This window comes from Pelophylax lessonae (assembly GCF_965119305.1).
Source record: "Pelophylax lessonae genome assembly, chromosome: 11".
Lineage (NCBI taxonomy): Eukaryota > Metazoa > Chordata > Amphibia > Anura > Ranidae > Pelophylax > Pelophylax lessonae.
In genome coordinates this window covers 193,973,208-193,987,112 of record NC_138778.1, presented here as the reverse complement: position 1 = coordinate 193,987,112, position 13,905 = coordinate 193,973,208, and the positions used below count along the sequence as shown (strand labels likewise).

Here is a 13,905-nt window from a genome sequence, read left to right as displayed (position 1 = left end):
TCTAAAAGGCAGAAAATATTTAAAAAAAAATGATTAGGCATGCTGTGCGAATGGGAACACATACCATATAGGGGGGGTTTTCTCAAATTTTACTGCAAAAATGAAAGTACTCTTTGAGTTCGCATTGCCACGTGTAAACTGGCTAATTTACAAAGTCTAATCACTTCTAAGTGGTGCATATCATTTAGATCTTCTAGACAGAATTGCCATATCACTGGTGGCTGGACTGGCTCTTTATTGGAGGGAGAAACGCTCATGAAAATAATGGGCTTCGCAGAAAAGAAGCAGAAAGATGTGTTGCGTTCATAGTGAGTAATCAGACTCCATCTTTCATTTTGCTGGTTTGTGGTAGAAAGCAGGATGGGACAATCTGCCTTTTCTTGTGCTCCATATCTGACGTATGTTTTAAAGAAGAAAGAAAGGTTCAAATTAAACCTATTTTTAAAATGTTGCCTCCCCATTGCCCTGCAAAAATCACAACTTTTCTGCGAATTTCAGCTTCCCTGTGTAAAGTCCCGACAACGGGGCTGAATCACCTAAAGCAGTGAAGTCAACCACTGGCATCCACTTCTCTAGGTGTTGTCAGCAGGGGAGTTAGATCCATCAGCCACACAATAAAAGCAGAGGAGCTGGAGTTTGATTTCAGGTGAATGCAGTGAAAATTTTTACAATGCAATGTATGTGGGACAATACGTACACCATATTTAAAGTAGTATATTCTTAAGCCTTTCCTTCTACTTTACCAACTTCAGCTCCAGGCCAATTCTGACACTTCTTCATATGTACAGTATCTCACAAAAGTGAGTACACCCCTCACATTTTTGTACATATTTTATTATATCTTTTCATGTGACAACACTGAAGAAATGACACTTTGTTATACAAGCTGTACACTCCCTACTTTACATTGTATTCAGTGTAAATTTGCTGTCCCCTCAAAATAACTCAACACACAGCCATTAACCACTTTAGCCCCGGAGGATTTGGCTATAAGCGTATTTTGATTGGTTTGCGCAAATGTAATTGTGTTTACTAACTACAGGAAAGATTTATGTAATTTTTATTGTTTTTTTTTTTTAACTAGTAATGGCGGCGATCTGCGAGTTTTTTGCGGGACTGCGACATTGCGGCGGACAGATTGGAACCCTAACTGACATTTTTTAACACTTTTGGGGGTACCAGTGACATTACTACAGTAATCAGTGCTATAAATATGCACTGTTACTGTAAAAATGACACTGGCAGGGAAGGGGTTAAATTTACTGGTGATGAAGGGGTTAAGTGTGTCCCTAGGGACGTGATTCTAACTGTCAGGGGGCGTGGCTTGTGAGATCATCACAGAGACATGCGATCCTATATAGCAGGATCGCATAGCCTCTATGATAATCTAAGGGAAAATGACAGACGGCTGTGTTTACATCAGCCGTCTTTCTTTCTCCCTCTGCTGCGGGAGATCCCCAGGGAACGAGCGGCGGCGCACGCTCGCCCCCCACAGGCGACTGAGCGAGCGATGTAGGGCTACGTCGCTTTGCCCAGCATCGGCAGAGTGCCGCAGTAAATGTTCGGTGGGCGGGCTGACATGGTTAATGTCTAAACCGCTGGCAATAAAAGTAAGTACACCCCTAATTAAAAAATGTCCAAATTGGGCCCAAAGTGTGAATATTTTGTGTGGCCACCATTATTTTCCAGCACTGCCTTAACCCTCTTGGGCATGGAGTTCACCAGAGCTTCACAGGTTGCCACTGGAGTCCTCTTCCACTCCTCCATGATGACATCACGGAGCTGGTGGATGTTGGAGACCTTGTGCTCCTCCACCTTCCGTTTGAGGATGCCCCACAGATGCTCAATAGGGTTTAGGTATTGAGACATGCTTGGCCAGTCCATCACCTTTACCCTCAGCTTCTTTATCAAGGCAGTGGTCATCTTGGAGGTGTGTTTGGGGTTGTTATGTTGGAATACTGCCCTGTGGCCCAGTCTCCGAAGGGAGAGGATCATGCTCTGCTTAGGTATGTCACAGTACATGGTCCCCTCAATGAAATGTAGCTCCCCAGTGCCGGCAGAACTCATGCAGCCCCAGACCATGATCTTCCCACCACCATGCTTGACTGTAGGCAAGACACACTTGTCTTCTTTGTACTCCTCACCTGGTTGCCGCCACACACGCTTGACACCATCTGAACTAAATAAGTTTATCTTGGTCTCATCAGACCACAAGACATGGTTCCAGTAATCCATGTTTTTAGTCTGCTTGTATTCAGCAAACTGTTTGCGGGCTTCCTTGTGCATCATCTTTAGTTTTAGACATTAATGGCTGTGTGTTGTTATTTTGAGGGGACAGCACATTTGTGCAGTGGTTTTCCAAACCTATTTTTTTTGGCAAAGAAATACACTTTCAAGAATTTTAGTGCACAGAAATACTATATAATACCTAATGTTTTTGGAAAAATATAAAGAATGAAGTTACATCAAGTAAGTAGATACCACATAAGTCACGCTTTAAAACTGCGTACGCTCGTAGAACGGCACCAAACTAAAGTACCTAAAAATCTCCCTAGGTGACGCTTTAAAGTATTTACAGGTTACCAGTTTAGAGTTACACAGAAGGTCTGGAGCTAGAATTATTGCTCTCTGTCTAACGTTTGCAGCAATGGTGCGATCACCGTATACATTGTGTGTGTGAGACTGACACACACGTTTGCATTTGCGTGCAAGCACAAATGGATGAGGGTGCTTTAAAATGTTTTTATTTTATTGACAGTTTTTTTACATTTTTGCACTATTTTGCATATATTTTTTTTTTCACGTTTATTGATATCTCTTATGATAGCATGGCCTGTGACAGAATCTGATGAAACTGAGATTTTTTGATCAGATGCTTGTACCAGCCGGTAAATGTTTGCAAACAACAAACCAAAATCGTAAGTGACTAAATCCGCATTTCTTCCAGTTTCTGACAACACACAGTGGGAGGAACAACCTTAATTTCTCTTGCTGTTTCCCAGGAACCAGATACCACTAGTCACATCCTTACCATGTTCCCCGATTGCACAGTAAAGGGAGCAGGAGGGTGGGACCCCCTTCCGCTGCCCATAGAGGCAATTCAGCAGCTCCTCTCAGATTACATTTACTTTTTTTCAGAGTCCCCGGCTTGCTGCAGCAATGACCGAGAGATAGCTCTTGCAATCCTTGGTTGTCAAAGGTAAATAACTAAATTAACCACTTGCCGCCCTGCCACAGAACATTTACTGCGGCAGGTGCAGGCTCAGCGACACACTGGTGCGTTGCTGAGCACTGGCGCACAGCAGCGTGATCCTGTGTCTGGTGGACACAGCAGATTACATCACAGGGGATTGGAGGACCTTACCTATGAAGAGCGGCTGCAATCGCTCAATTTATTTTCCCTGGAGAAGAGACGTCTGAGAGGGGACATGATAGCAATTTATAAATATCTTAATGGGGATCTCAGCTTAGAAAAAAAGCTGTTCATTCGAAGGAATTGCATGAGGACTCGAGGACATACAATGCGATTAGAGGAGAAGCGTTTTAACCTCAGGCAACGTGGGGGGTTCTTTACTGTTAGGGCTACAAGATTGTGGAATTGTCTACCACAAGAGGTGGTTTCTGCGGGTAGTATGGTGACTTTCAAAAGACTCTTAGACTTACATCTCAAGGATCAGGAGATAAAGGGCTATGTTAGATGATTACAGTCACACACACCTACACAGGTTGAACTGGATGGACTATTGTCTTTATTCAACCTCACCTACTATGTAACTATATGTAACTATATGTAACTCGCTACCTGGCATATGGCCAGGGTATCATGTGATCGCTATGTTAGGTCACATGATTAGAATGTCACCATAACAGTAATGAATGGCTTCCATTTATGACTGTTTTGCTTACTATTGTGAGGCTGAGATTGGCTGTGCCCTTTGGCTGGCAGACGTACATGTGATCCAGCCATGTTAACCGCGATTTCTGGCACTTCGCTCCTACATGTAAAAATCATAATTTTTTTTGCTAGAAAATTACTCAGAATCTCCAAACATTACATATTTTTTTAGCAGAGACCCTAGGGAATAAAATGTCGGTCATTGCAACTTTTTATGTCACACGGTATTTGCGCAGAAATTTTTCAAACACTTTTTGGGGAAAAAAAGAAACAGTTTTATGAATTAAAAAAATCCAAAAGAGTAAAGTAAGCCCAATTTTTTTTTTTATAGAATGTGAAAGATAATGTTATTCTGAGTAAATAGATATCTTTTTTTTTTTTTTTTCCAAAAAGATTTTTATTGAGAGATAAGAAAATTTTGTTCATACAGACAAATAACAAAAAAACTTTTACAAACTTTTGGCATAAGAATGAACATATTGAACAAGTAAATTTCCGCCAATCGGGACAATGAGTTTTCACCAGAACAACAAGAAAACTATTCAAACTTGCGGTATAAACAGCTCATAGTCAAATATGTATAAGTATCTGAGAACAGAGATAAGAAGCGGAAATTGTTAAGATTGGAGTGTGGTTACATAGAGTATCCTGGCAGCATTATTTGATTTCTTCCATAAGTAGAAATTCTGAACGGTTACCGATAACACTACAGCTCCCTGATAGTGTAGAGCTAGGATCATAAGTTAAAGTTAAGCTAACTCTATATAAAGTCAGGCATGTCAACACCTTCAACTTACAGTTAAGGACGGTATATGTTCATCATTCCTGTTGTTGTTAGATACTGTATGATGTCTCATCTGATGAGCTAGTATCCTACTCCTATCTCGGGGAGCAGGTTAATCAGGACAAATAGATGGGTCGGGGAAGGGGTTGGAGGGAGGAGGGGTGGATAGGGGAAGGAGTGAAGGGTACAATATGGGTCTTCCCCAGCCTCTGCCCCTTTCTCAGGGGGTGGTGAGTCAAAGGTAAAATTAATTTTTTATAAGTTTATAAGTTTAAAGCCCTTGTAGCTGGGACAGCGTCAGGCCAGAGAGGAGCTCGTCCCACTCCCTGCAACATCCCTTGTTTAGGGGAGGGAGGTAGGAATGATTGCTGAAAAAGTGAAATTAATGGGACTTACATGACACTGCCCCATGTCATTAGCATTCTCCGAAACATGTATGTTTGGGAGAAGAAAGTTAGTGGTATTTCAGTACGTAGTGTGAAGTGATAAATTCTACGACGCGTTCATCAGGATGGTGTATCTGGATGAGTTGGTGAATTCCAGCCAGGGGGTCCAAATGCGAGCATATTTTTCAGTTCTGTCTTTAGCAATAGCTATAATTTCTTCCAATTTTGCAATTTTGTCTACTTTAAGTATCCATTCTTTGGTTGATGGTGGAGTCTGGGATTTCCAATGCAGGGGAATGCATGCTTTGGCTGCATTGAGTAGGTGGGGGGTGATCGTCCTACAGTAAATATGTGGAGGGGTATTAGAATGATGTAGCAGGTATTGCGCTGGAGTGAATAGTATCTGGGTATTCGCAACATCTGCTATAATATTGTGGATTTGTTTCCAGAATGGTTGGATTTTGGGACAAGACCAAAACACATGTAGGAGGTTACCTGGTGAGGTATTACATCTCCAGCAGAGGTTGGAAATATTGGGATAAAATTTATGGAGGAGAGATGGGGTTCTGTACCACCTAGTTTGGATCTTGTAGCAGTTTTCTTGTGTTGACACGTTTAATGAGCTTTTATGTGTGATATAACAGATATTCTGCCAGTCCTGATCAGAAAAGGCAATATTTAAGTCAGATTGCCATGCTAGGAGAGCTTTATTCGAGCAGGTAGATGTTTCTGTAAAAAGGAGGTTGTATGTCTGGGATATAAGATGGCGTCTGGGAACAGCACTACAGCAGAGTTTTTCAAATGAGGAAAGGTCCCTGGAAATGGCATTGGATTGGTTTATAGAGTTTAGGAAATGTCGAATTTGGAAGTAAGTCCAGTTGGGGATAAGGGGAGTAGAGGAGTCTGGTCTGAGGTCAGTACGGTCGATTAAGCTTCCCTGGTTGTAGAACTGATAAGCACGTATCGGTTTGTCTTTCCATTGCTTACAGAGAAATTTTCCTGATAGGCCTGGAGTGAAAGATGGATTGAATTTGATGGGAGTCAGAGGTCCCGGGTTTGAGGATATGCGATATAGCTGGGAAGCAATTTTGAAGGAAGTTAATGTGGGACTTATAAGCGGGTGATTTTTGGTGGAGGAAGGAAGTAAGTCAGGAGAAATCCAAGGTGCTGCATGTAATGGGATTGATGAGAAGGCGTTTTCGAGAGCTATCCAGTCCTTATTTTCTTCGTGTGAAAGCCAATCCAATAGTCTAGTTAGATGGCATGCCCAATGGTATTTTTGCAGGTCTGGGAGACCTATACCCCCATTCATTTTTGATTTCGAAAGAAGGTGGAATGACAGTCTGGGGGTCTTGCGATCCCAGAGAAATGTGTTACACATGGATTGGAAGGATTGGAAAAATGCTTTGGGAATTTTAATGGGGATTGTTTGTAGAATGTATAATAGACGTGGGAGAATATTCATTTTAAGAATTGCTGCGCGGCCAAACCAAGAAAAGTGGGGTTTATTCCATAATTTGATATCTGCTTTAATATTTTGAAGGGCAGGGGTGAAATTAGATGAGAAAAGATCAGATAGTGATGATGGGAGATGGATGCCTAAATATTTGATTGATTTCTGTTGCCAGAGAAAAGGAAAATCGGTTTTGCATTGTTCTACTAGGGAAAGAGGGAGGGATACATTGAGGGCATGAGATTTGGAAAAATTAATTTTGAAATTCGAGATTATTTGAAAGTTCTTAAATTCCTTCAGGAGGGTAGGGATGGTCAGGAGTGGGTTGGTGAGAAAGAGGAGTATGTCGTCTGCGAAGGCAGCGATTTTATACGTTCGGGGGCCAATTGTTATGCCTTGAATGTTTTGATTATTTGCTAGGGATCTCAGAAAGGGCTCCAATGTAAGGACAAAAAGAATCGGGGAGAGGGGGCATCCCTGTCTCGTTCCGTTTCCTATAGAGAAGGCACTCGACAGGCTTCCGTTCACTCGAACTTGGGCAGAAGGTGCAGAGTATAGAGACATTATCGAGTGGACTAGTTTATTACCAAATCCTATACGTTGAAGGACACATTCCATGTATGTCCAGTCAAGCCTGTCGAATGCCTTCTCAGCGTCTAACGACAGCATGAAACCCTTAAGTTTGTTAGAGGTTATCCAATGGTGGATATTTATGGCCTTAATTGTGTTATCCCTGGCTTCCCTTCCAGGCACAAAGCCCACTTGGTCTTTGTGAATTATATGGGGTATAATGGGGAGAAGTCTGTTGGCTATGATTTTTGCGAATAATTTAATGTCAACGTTCAATAATGAAATGGGCCTATAGTTTACAACTGAAGTCGGATCTTTTCCTTCCTTGTGAATAACAGTGATATGAGCTTCGAGCATCCTATGCTGCGATGGGGAGGAGGAAGAGAGGGAGTTAAATACATTCGTTAAATGAGGAGAGATGTTGTCTATAAAGGTCTTATAATATGGGGCGGTGAAGCCATCGGGACCTGGACTCTTGCCCACTTTTAATTGGGAAATTGCTATTTTCAGTTCGTCCGAAGTAATTGGACTGTCTAATTCTTTGGATTTCGTGTTAGGGATGGGTTTGGGGCAATGGGAATTTAGGAATGATTGTATTAATAAGCGTTTCTCGGCATCAGATGTGTTTGATTTCAGGTTATATAATGATGCATAGTATGCTTCAAACTGGGCTGCAATATCTGGAGTTTTGGAATGGGAGTTCCCTGCGTTGTCTTTGATTGTGTGTATCGAGGAAGATGCTCTCTTCTGTTGGAGGGCTCTAGCTAAGAATTTGCTGCTCTTATTGCCGAACTCGTAAAAGAGTTTTTGCTGTAAAAAAAATTTGCGTTTCGTTTTAATATTTAGATCGTCCAAGAGCAGTTGTCTGTGCATTACTAAATCTTGGTAGGTGCTTTGTGCTAGAGTGCGCTTGTGAGCAGATTCCAGGACTTTAATTTTATTTATTAACGCTTGTGTTTTGGCTTGAAGAATTTTCCTTTTGGTGGATTTTAAAGAAATGAGAAATCCTCTCAGCACACATTTATGCGCTTCCCACAATGTGATTGGGGACACTTCAGGAGAACTATTGGTTTCAAAGAATTCAGTTAATTTAGCTTTGATGTGCTGTATGTCTGACTCCTTGGTTAGGAGGGATGGGTCTAGTCTCCAGTATTTGGAATGGGTGTGTGTTGATGGAATAGCCAGAGTTAGTGTCACTGGGTGATGGTCGGATATAGTCATGGTCTCAATCGACGCAGCTCTAATGAGAGGTAAGTCTTTTTGGGAGAGGAAAATATAGTCCAGTCTCGAATAGCGGTTATGTGGAAGAGAAAAGAAAGTAAAGTCTTTTGTCGAGGGATGGAGTGTGCGCCAGGAGTCGTGTAGCAAGAGATCATGTAGGTGTGATCTCATTTTTTTTAAGGCTCTGTACGGTAAGGAAGAAGTGCCAGTTGATGTATCCAATATGGGGTATAGAGCTATGTTAAAATCCCCTCCTACAATTGTAATGCCTCTTTGAAATTCCGAAAGAGTATCTGTTATTTTCTTAAAAAATGAGACTTGAGCTGAATTGGGGCTGTAGATGTTGACTAATGTGTAGGGTTTGTTTGATATTGTACCCCTTAGAAAAATGAATCTCCCCTCCGGGTCAACAATGGAGTCAGTCAATATCCAGTCAACATTTTTGGATATTAATATGGCTACTCCCTTAGTTTTCCCTAGGGGGTTGGAAGATAGATAGGTCGTAGGGTATAATCGGTTCGATAGTTTCGGTATTTTCTTTTGAAGGTGAAAATGAGTCTCCTGTAAATAGACTATATCTGCTTTCAATCTTCTCATCAGATCTAGGACCTGGCTGCGTTTTTCGGGAATGTTGAGGCCGTTCGTATTTAAGGAGACTACTTTTAAAAGGGTGGAATCTTCTGAGTTTACAAGGGTACTCATGATCAAATTAATTAGGATAAATATGTATATTTTTCCCTTTTCCTTTTTCTTTCCCCCCCCTTTTTTTTTTTTTCTTTCCCTTCTAAAAGTAGGGCTGGATATATGTAGTTCAAACAGATGAGGTTTGTGTGGGGGCAGAGACCGAGGAAGACTGGAGAGGGTAGAAGGAGTCGGGGGACAAAGGGGAAGGGAAAGTGTGTAGATCAAAGGGAGGAGGGGGGTGCAATTACCTGGAGTGAACTACTAATTGGGGTAAAGTATCTATTCACCCCAAACAATAAAACAGAGTTCACGAATGGGTGCCAGGGAAAGGGATTTCGAATGGTCCCTTCCTGTCTTGTAGGGGAAACGGCTAGAGCTAGACTAGAAGGGTTAATAGTTAGGTTACTGAGCAGCGTGGGAGAGGTATTTGTAATAATAATTGATATAATACCTTCATTTTGTGGGAGGATGAGTATATGGTTAACGGACATGAGCCTTGTCTCGTATGGTGGGGAAGTAGTGGTGTGGTGGTTTTTCGTAAATAGTGTGTAGAGAGGGGCGAAGATATCAGTATATGGTATATTTTGATCAAAGGGCTTGTATGGGATCTAGATCAAATCGGGAGGGGACCACCTTCTAGAGGAGATATCTGGGAAGAGAGGAGAGAGATAAAGAAAGAAAAAGAAAAAAAAAAAAAAAAAAAACGGGAGAGAAGAGAGCAAATGTGACCCACTTCCCCAACCGATCAGCCCTCCGAGCTCACATTCGCATTTAGTAAATGCTGCTTTAATGAATGTGAAAAAAGTCCATGTATATATAGACAAGTGCTATCTTTATTAATAAGTCATAGGTCAGTGTTTTGGATGACTTAAACTAGATATAAAGAAAGAAGAGTATTGGGAAGTTATGCTATAGTAAATATCAGCTTAGCTATCGTCATTATGGGATCTCGGAGGGCTAATCAGCGAGGTTATATTCTCTACAAGGAGGGAGAATGAGCAAGATTTGTAAATTAGAACAGATATGAGGCGGAAATGGGTCACTACACATAAAGAAGACTCATAATATGTAATGTGACATGCAATATCCTAAAACTTTATATGTCAAGAATAAAATGGATACAAGTTTTGGGTGATATCTCTTGGCTAAGACTTAAAAAGGATCGATGAGTTTGTCTTCCAAAAAAAAAAAAAAGAGAAGAGACAAAAAAAAAAGAAAAGGGGGGTAATTTCTTCCCTTTCTCTTTATACTATAAAGTACTGCTGATCGATCTTACTGAAAAAATGCATGAACGGTGTTTTGGTAAAAAGAAAAAGAATTATATGTGTATTTCTGGGTGTGATAGAAAAACAGATTGCAGTACTTTACCAGTCCCTGTCAGTATCGGACCATTGATCGTAGGTGTATGAAGGACGATCTCATACAGTCAGCAAGGGGCTGTGAGGAGGGAGGAAAGTTCAGCGAAGCAAGTTCATAGCGGGGATGAACAAAAATGTTGGAGAAAATGTCCGGAACTTTTCAATCTTCATCTGCCTCTTGTCTCGAGGGATGTATGGTTGGGGTTCTTGACACCTGTTGAGGAAAAGGAAAGCGAAGCGAGAAAATAAGGGGAGGGGGAGAGAATGGAGAGAAGGGAGACAAGAAGTTCGTTCGATGAGGTCTCAGCAGAAGACATCTTGAAAGCTACATTGCTGCTTGGTTTTCTGAAGAGTTATTCTTGGCGTTGCCTTCTGTGGACCGGAGACGCAGTTGGGCTTCCGTGTGTATACATCCTGGGTTGAGAAGAGCCAGTGTGTCTTGGAGATGTCGATCGTGGACGTCTGATCTGGAATTCGTCTCTCTCTGGGATCGTGTCCATCGAGGTTGCCCTACGCATATTAGAGGCATGTGGGCTTCTGTACCAGTCTGGAAGGTCTACCAGGGGTATGTTGAGTTGGTTGCAGAAGGTCAGCAGGTCCTCAGGTACTCTTAGGTTTGCTGTACGACCGTTTGCAGTTGCTGACAGGCAGAACGGAAATTTCCAGCGATAGGGAATTTCTCTACTTCTGAGGACTTCTAATAGCGGGCGAAGATCTCGTCTGCGTTGCAAAGTCAAGGGAGATAAGTCTTGATATATTTTGACTTCGGTGCCCTGATATAAGAGAGAGTGTCTGTCTCTTGCTCTACGGAGAATATCTTCTTTTAAGCGGTAATTTACTAAACAGCAGACGATGTCCCTGGGAGGGTCTGTGTCCCTTGTTCTCGGGCGCAGGGCTCTATGTAGTCGTTCGAACTCCATTGGAGTGTCTGGGGGCCTGCCAAGAACATCGTTGAAAATTGCCATTGTTGCTTTAGCGATTTGGTTGCGGTCAACTGATTCAGGTAATCCTCTTAATCTCAAATTATGTCTTCGGCCTCTATTGTCCAGATCTTCCATATGTCTCTGAAGATCTCTCAATTGCATAGTGTGTAGAGAGCTGTTTTCATTTAGTGCCTGCAAAGATTCTTCCTGATGTGCAGCCTTCTCTTCCACATCAGCCACTCTGTCAGTGACATTATTGATGTCTCTCTTCATGTCAGTAATAGCACTAGCCAGGGATGCTTTGATGTCCTCAGCAATCATTCTCAAATCCTGGAGTGTGACAGGAGGTGTCTGATTAAATGAGGTGGAGGCAGCCATGGCCATGTGGGCAGGTGAAGGGGCCACAGGGGGTGGCATAGTGACATTTGGGGGTGAGTAGGGTGTTGGAGAGGTCAGATCCTGTTGCGGTGGGTGTCCCTCTGTGACTTGTATAGCGGAGGGGGGGCCGCGAGTGAGCTCCGGGTAGGCCGCATTTGAAGCCGGGGCCTCGCGTACCGGCGCCACCTGCCGGAACATGTCGGGGATGTTTCTTGGGCCTCCTGGTTGCAAATCACGCGGGGACCGGGACCTTGAGGGTGAGGAGTGGGCGGATGACTTCCCCGTACCTGGCATAGCTGTGTTTGCTGGAAGGATTACTATTTTATCGGCTTTTTCTCCCACGCTGCTCAGAGCAGTGAAATCAGGCTGCCATTCCGGTCAAGCGCCAAGCCACGCCCCAATAGATATCTAACATGTCACGCTTTAAAATAGCCCACACTCGTGGAATGACGGCAAACTTCGGTACTTAAAAATCTCCATAGGCAACGCTTGAAAATTTTTTACAGGTTACCAGTTTAAAGTTACAGAGAATTGTTCCTCTCTCGCTCTAACGTTCACGGCGATACCTCACATGTATGGATTGAACGCCGTTTACATATGTGACGTAAACATGCATTCGCTTTTGTGTGCAAGCACGCGGCGATGGGGGCACTTTAAATTTTATTTTTTTATTGTTCATTTAATTTTTGTATTTTTATTTCTGCACTTTCCCTTTGATTTTTGATTTTCTTTTATCACTTTTATTCCTTTTACAAGGAATGTAAACATCCCTTGTAATAGGAATAGTGAATGACAGGGTTCTCTTTAAGGAGAGATCTGGGGTCAATAAGACCTCAGATCTCTTCTACAGGCTGGAAAGCCTGAAATAAAAAAAAAAATGATCTTGGCTATAGAGATCTGGGCAGTATTGACAACTGCCAGGCCGGGCATGACGTCATCACATTGCGCCTGGGCCTGCGAGAGTCATAGAGACTGCCGGGGACCATCTGGTCATCGGCAGTCCCTATGGTGTACTTCCGCGGCAGGCGGATTCCTCCTCCGGCTCGCCGATCTCACGGCAAGCCAGAAGCACCGAAGGACGGCGCGAGGGGGGGGGGGGTGTCCCCTCTCACCTCCTGTAAGAAGGATCAAGCGGCTGAACAGCCGCTATGATTGTTCCTATGGTGCAGGTTATCACCAGCTGAAAAAAATTATACCTGAATGATGCCGGCAGCTGCACCCATCATTCAGATATCCCCACTTAAAGCCCTGGACGTCATATGACGTACTGCGGTATGGAAGTGGTTAAGAGGTTACTTGAGCACTAAAGCTGTTAGGAAAATGATTACTAGCACGTGACCTCGTAAACCCATTTCACTAAATCACATAATATACAGTAACCCATTACTTCAGTTTAATAAACCTGAATTATCACCCTGTCATGTGTGTTCCCACTGACCAGAGGCAGCCATGCAACATGATCTACCTTGACAACATTGGAATGCCAGACTTCTGAAATGTCGTGCAGTCATCGCCAAAGTATATGTAGACAGTGGCTGCAGGAGATCAAAAGCACTGGGAATGGCAAAAAGGATGAACATGAGGTGAAAACAGGATATGGCGATTGTTTAGGATACTGCTTTAGCAAACTAAATGACATTCAGTTACAGTTTATCTCCATTTAAAAGTGTTCTTTTATTGTAATAACCTTCTCTGAACTCTTTAGGCTCTCCTTAGATCCCCTCATCTACAAATCACTTTGTTTTTCTTCCCACAATCTAAGGGTGCTGGTCCATGGATAATAAGTTTCATCCAAAGCAGTAATTATTCAGCGAGGCATGAAATGTCAATTACACAACAGTCTGCTGATACTGCTACAATCAAGTCAAAGTGTATGTAAAGCAAAACCACTTTTTTCCCATTTTGGATAGAATACTAAAAGTATTAGAGCCTTTGTTGGGTTTTAATTGCTGTCTGTGCCATGCTAGATAAATTATTAACCTTTTTGTACCCAGGTGGCTTTTGTCAGCAGAACAAGAGGTGAGGGTAAAATTTTCAATGTCCTGGTGATGGTGATCTAAGAAGGGAGATCTTCTTTCTCTCCATGTTGGGTCTCTTGGTGGAAAGTAAAGGAAAATACGAGAGACAGACCGCACAAAAAAGACAATTATGTTTCTTAATCCCTACTCTAGCCAAAGATATATACATATTCTTTAATAGAATGGGAGGGTTAGGACTACTCCTGGGGAGGCAACAAAAGAGAGCTTCCAAGGT

General features: G+C 42.5%; 1 protein-coding gene across 1 annotated transcript in view; it reads right to left on the bottom strand.

Annotated features, from left to right (window-relative positions):
- The window catches only part of EDN3 (endothelin 3), a 268,908-nt gene that overhangs the window by 46,695 nt on the left and 208,308 nt on the right, over nucleotides 1-13,905 (bottom strand). The gene's annotated exons all lie outside the window — the stretch shown is intronic.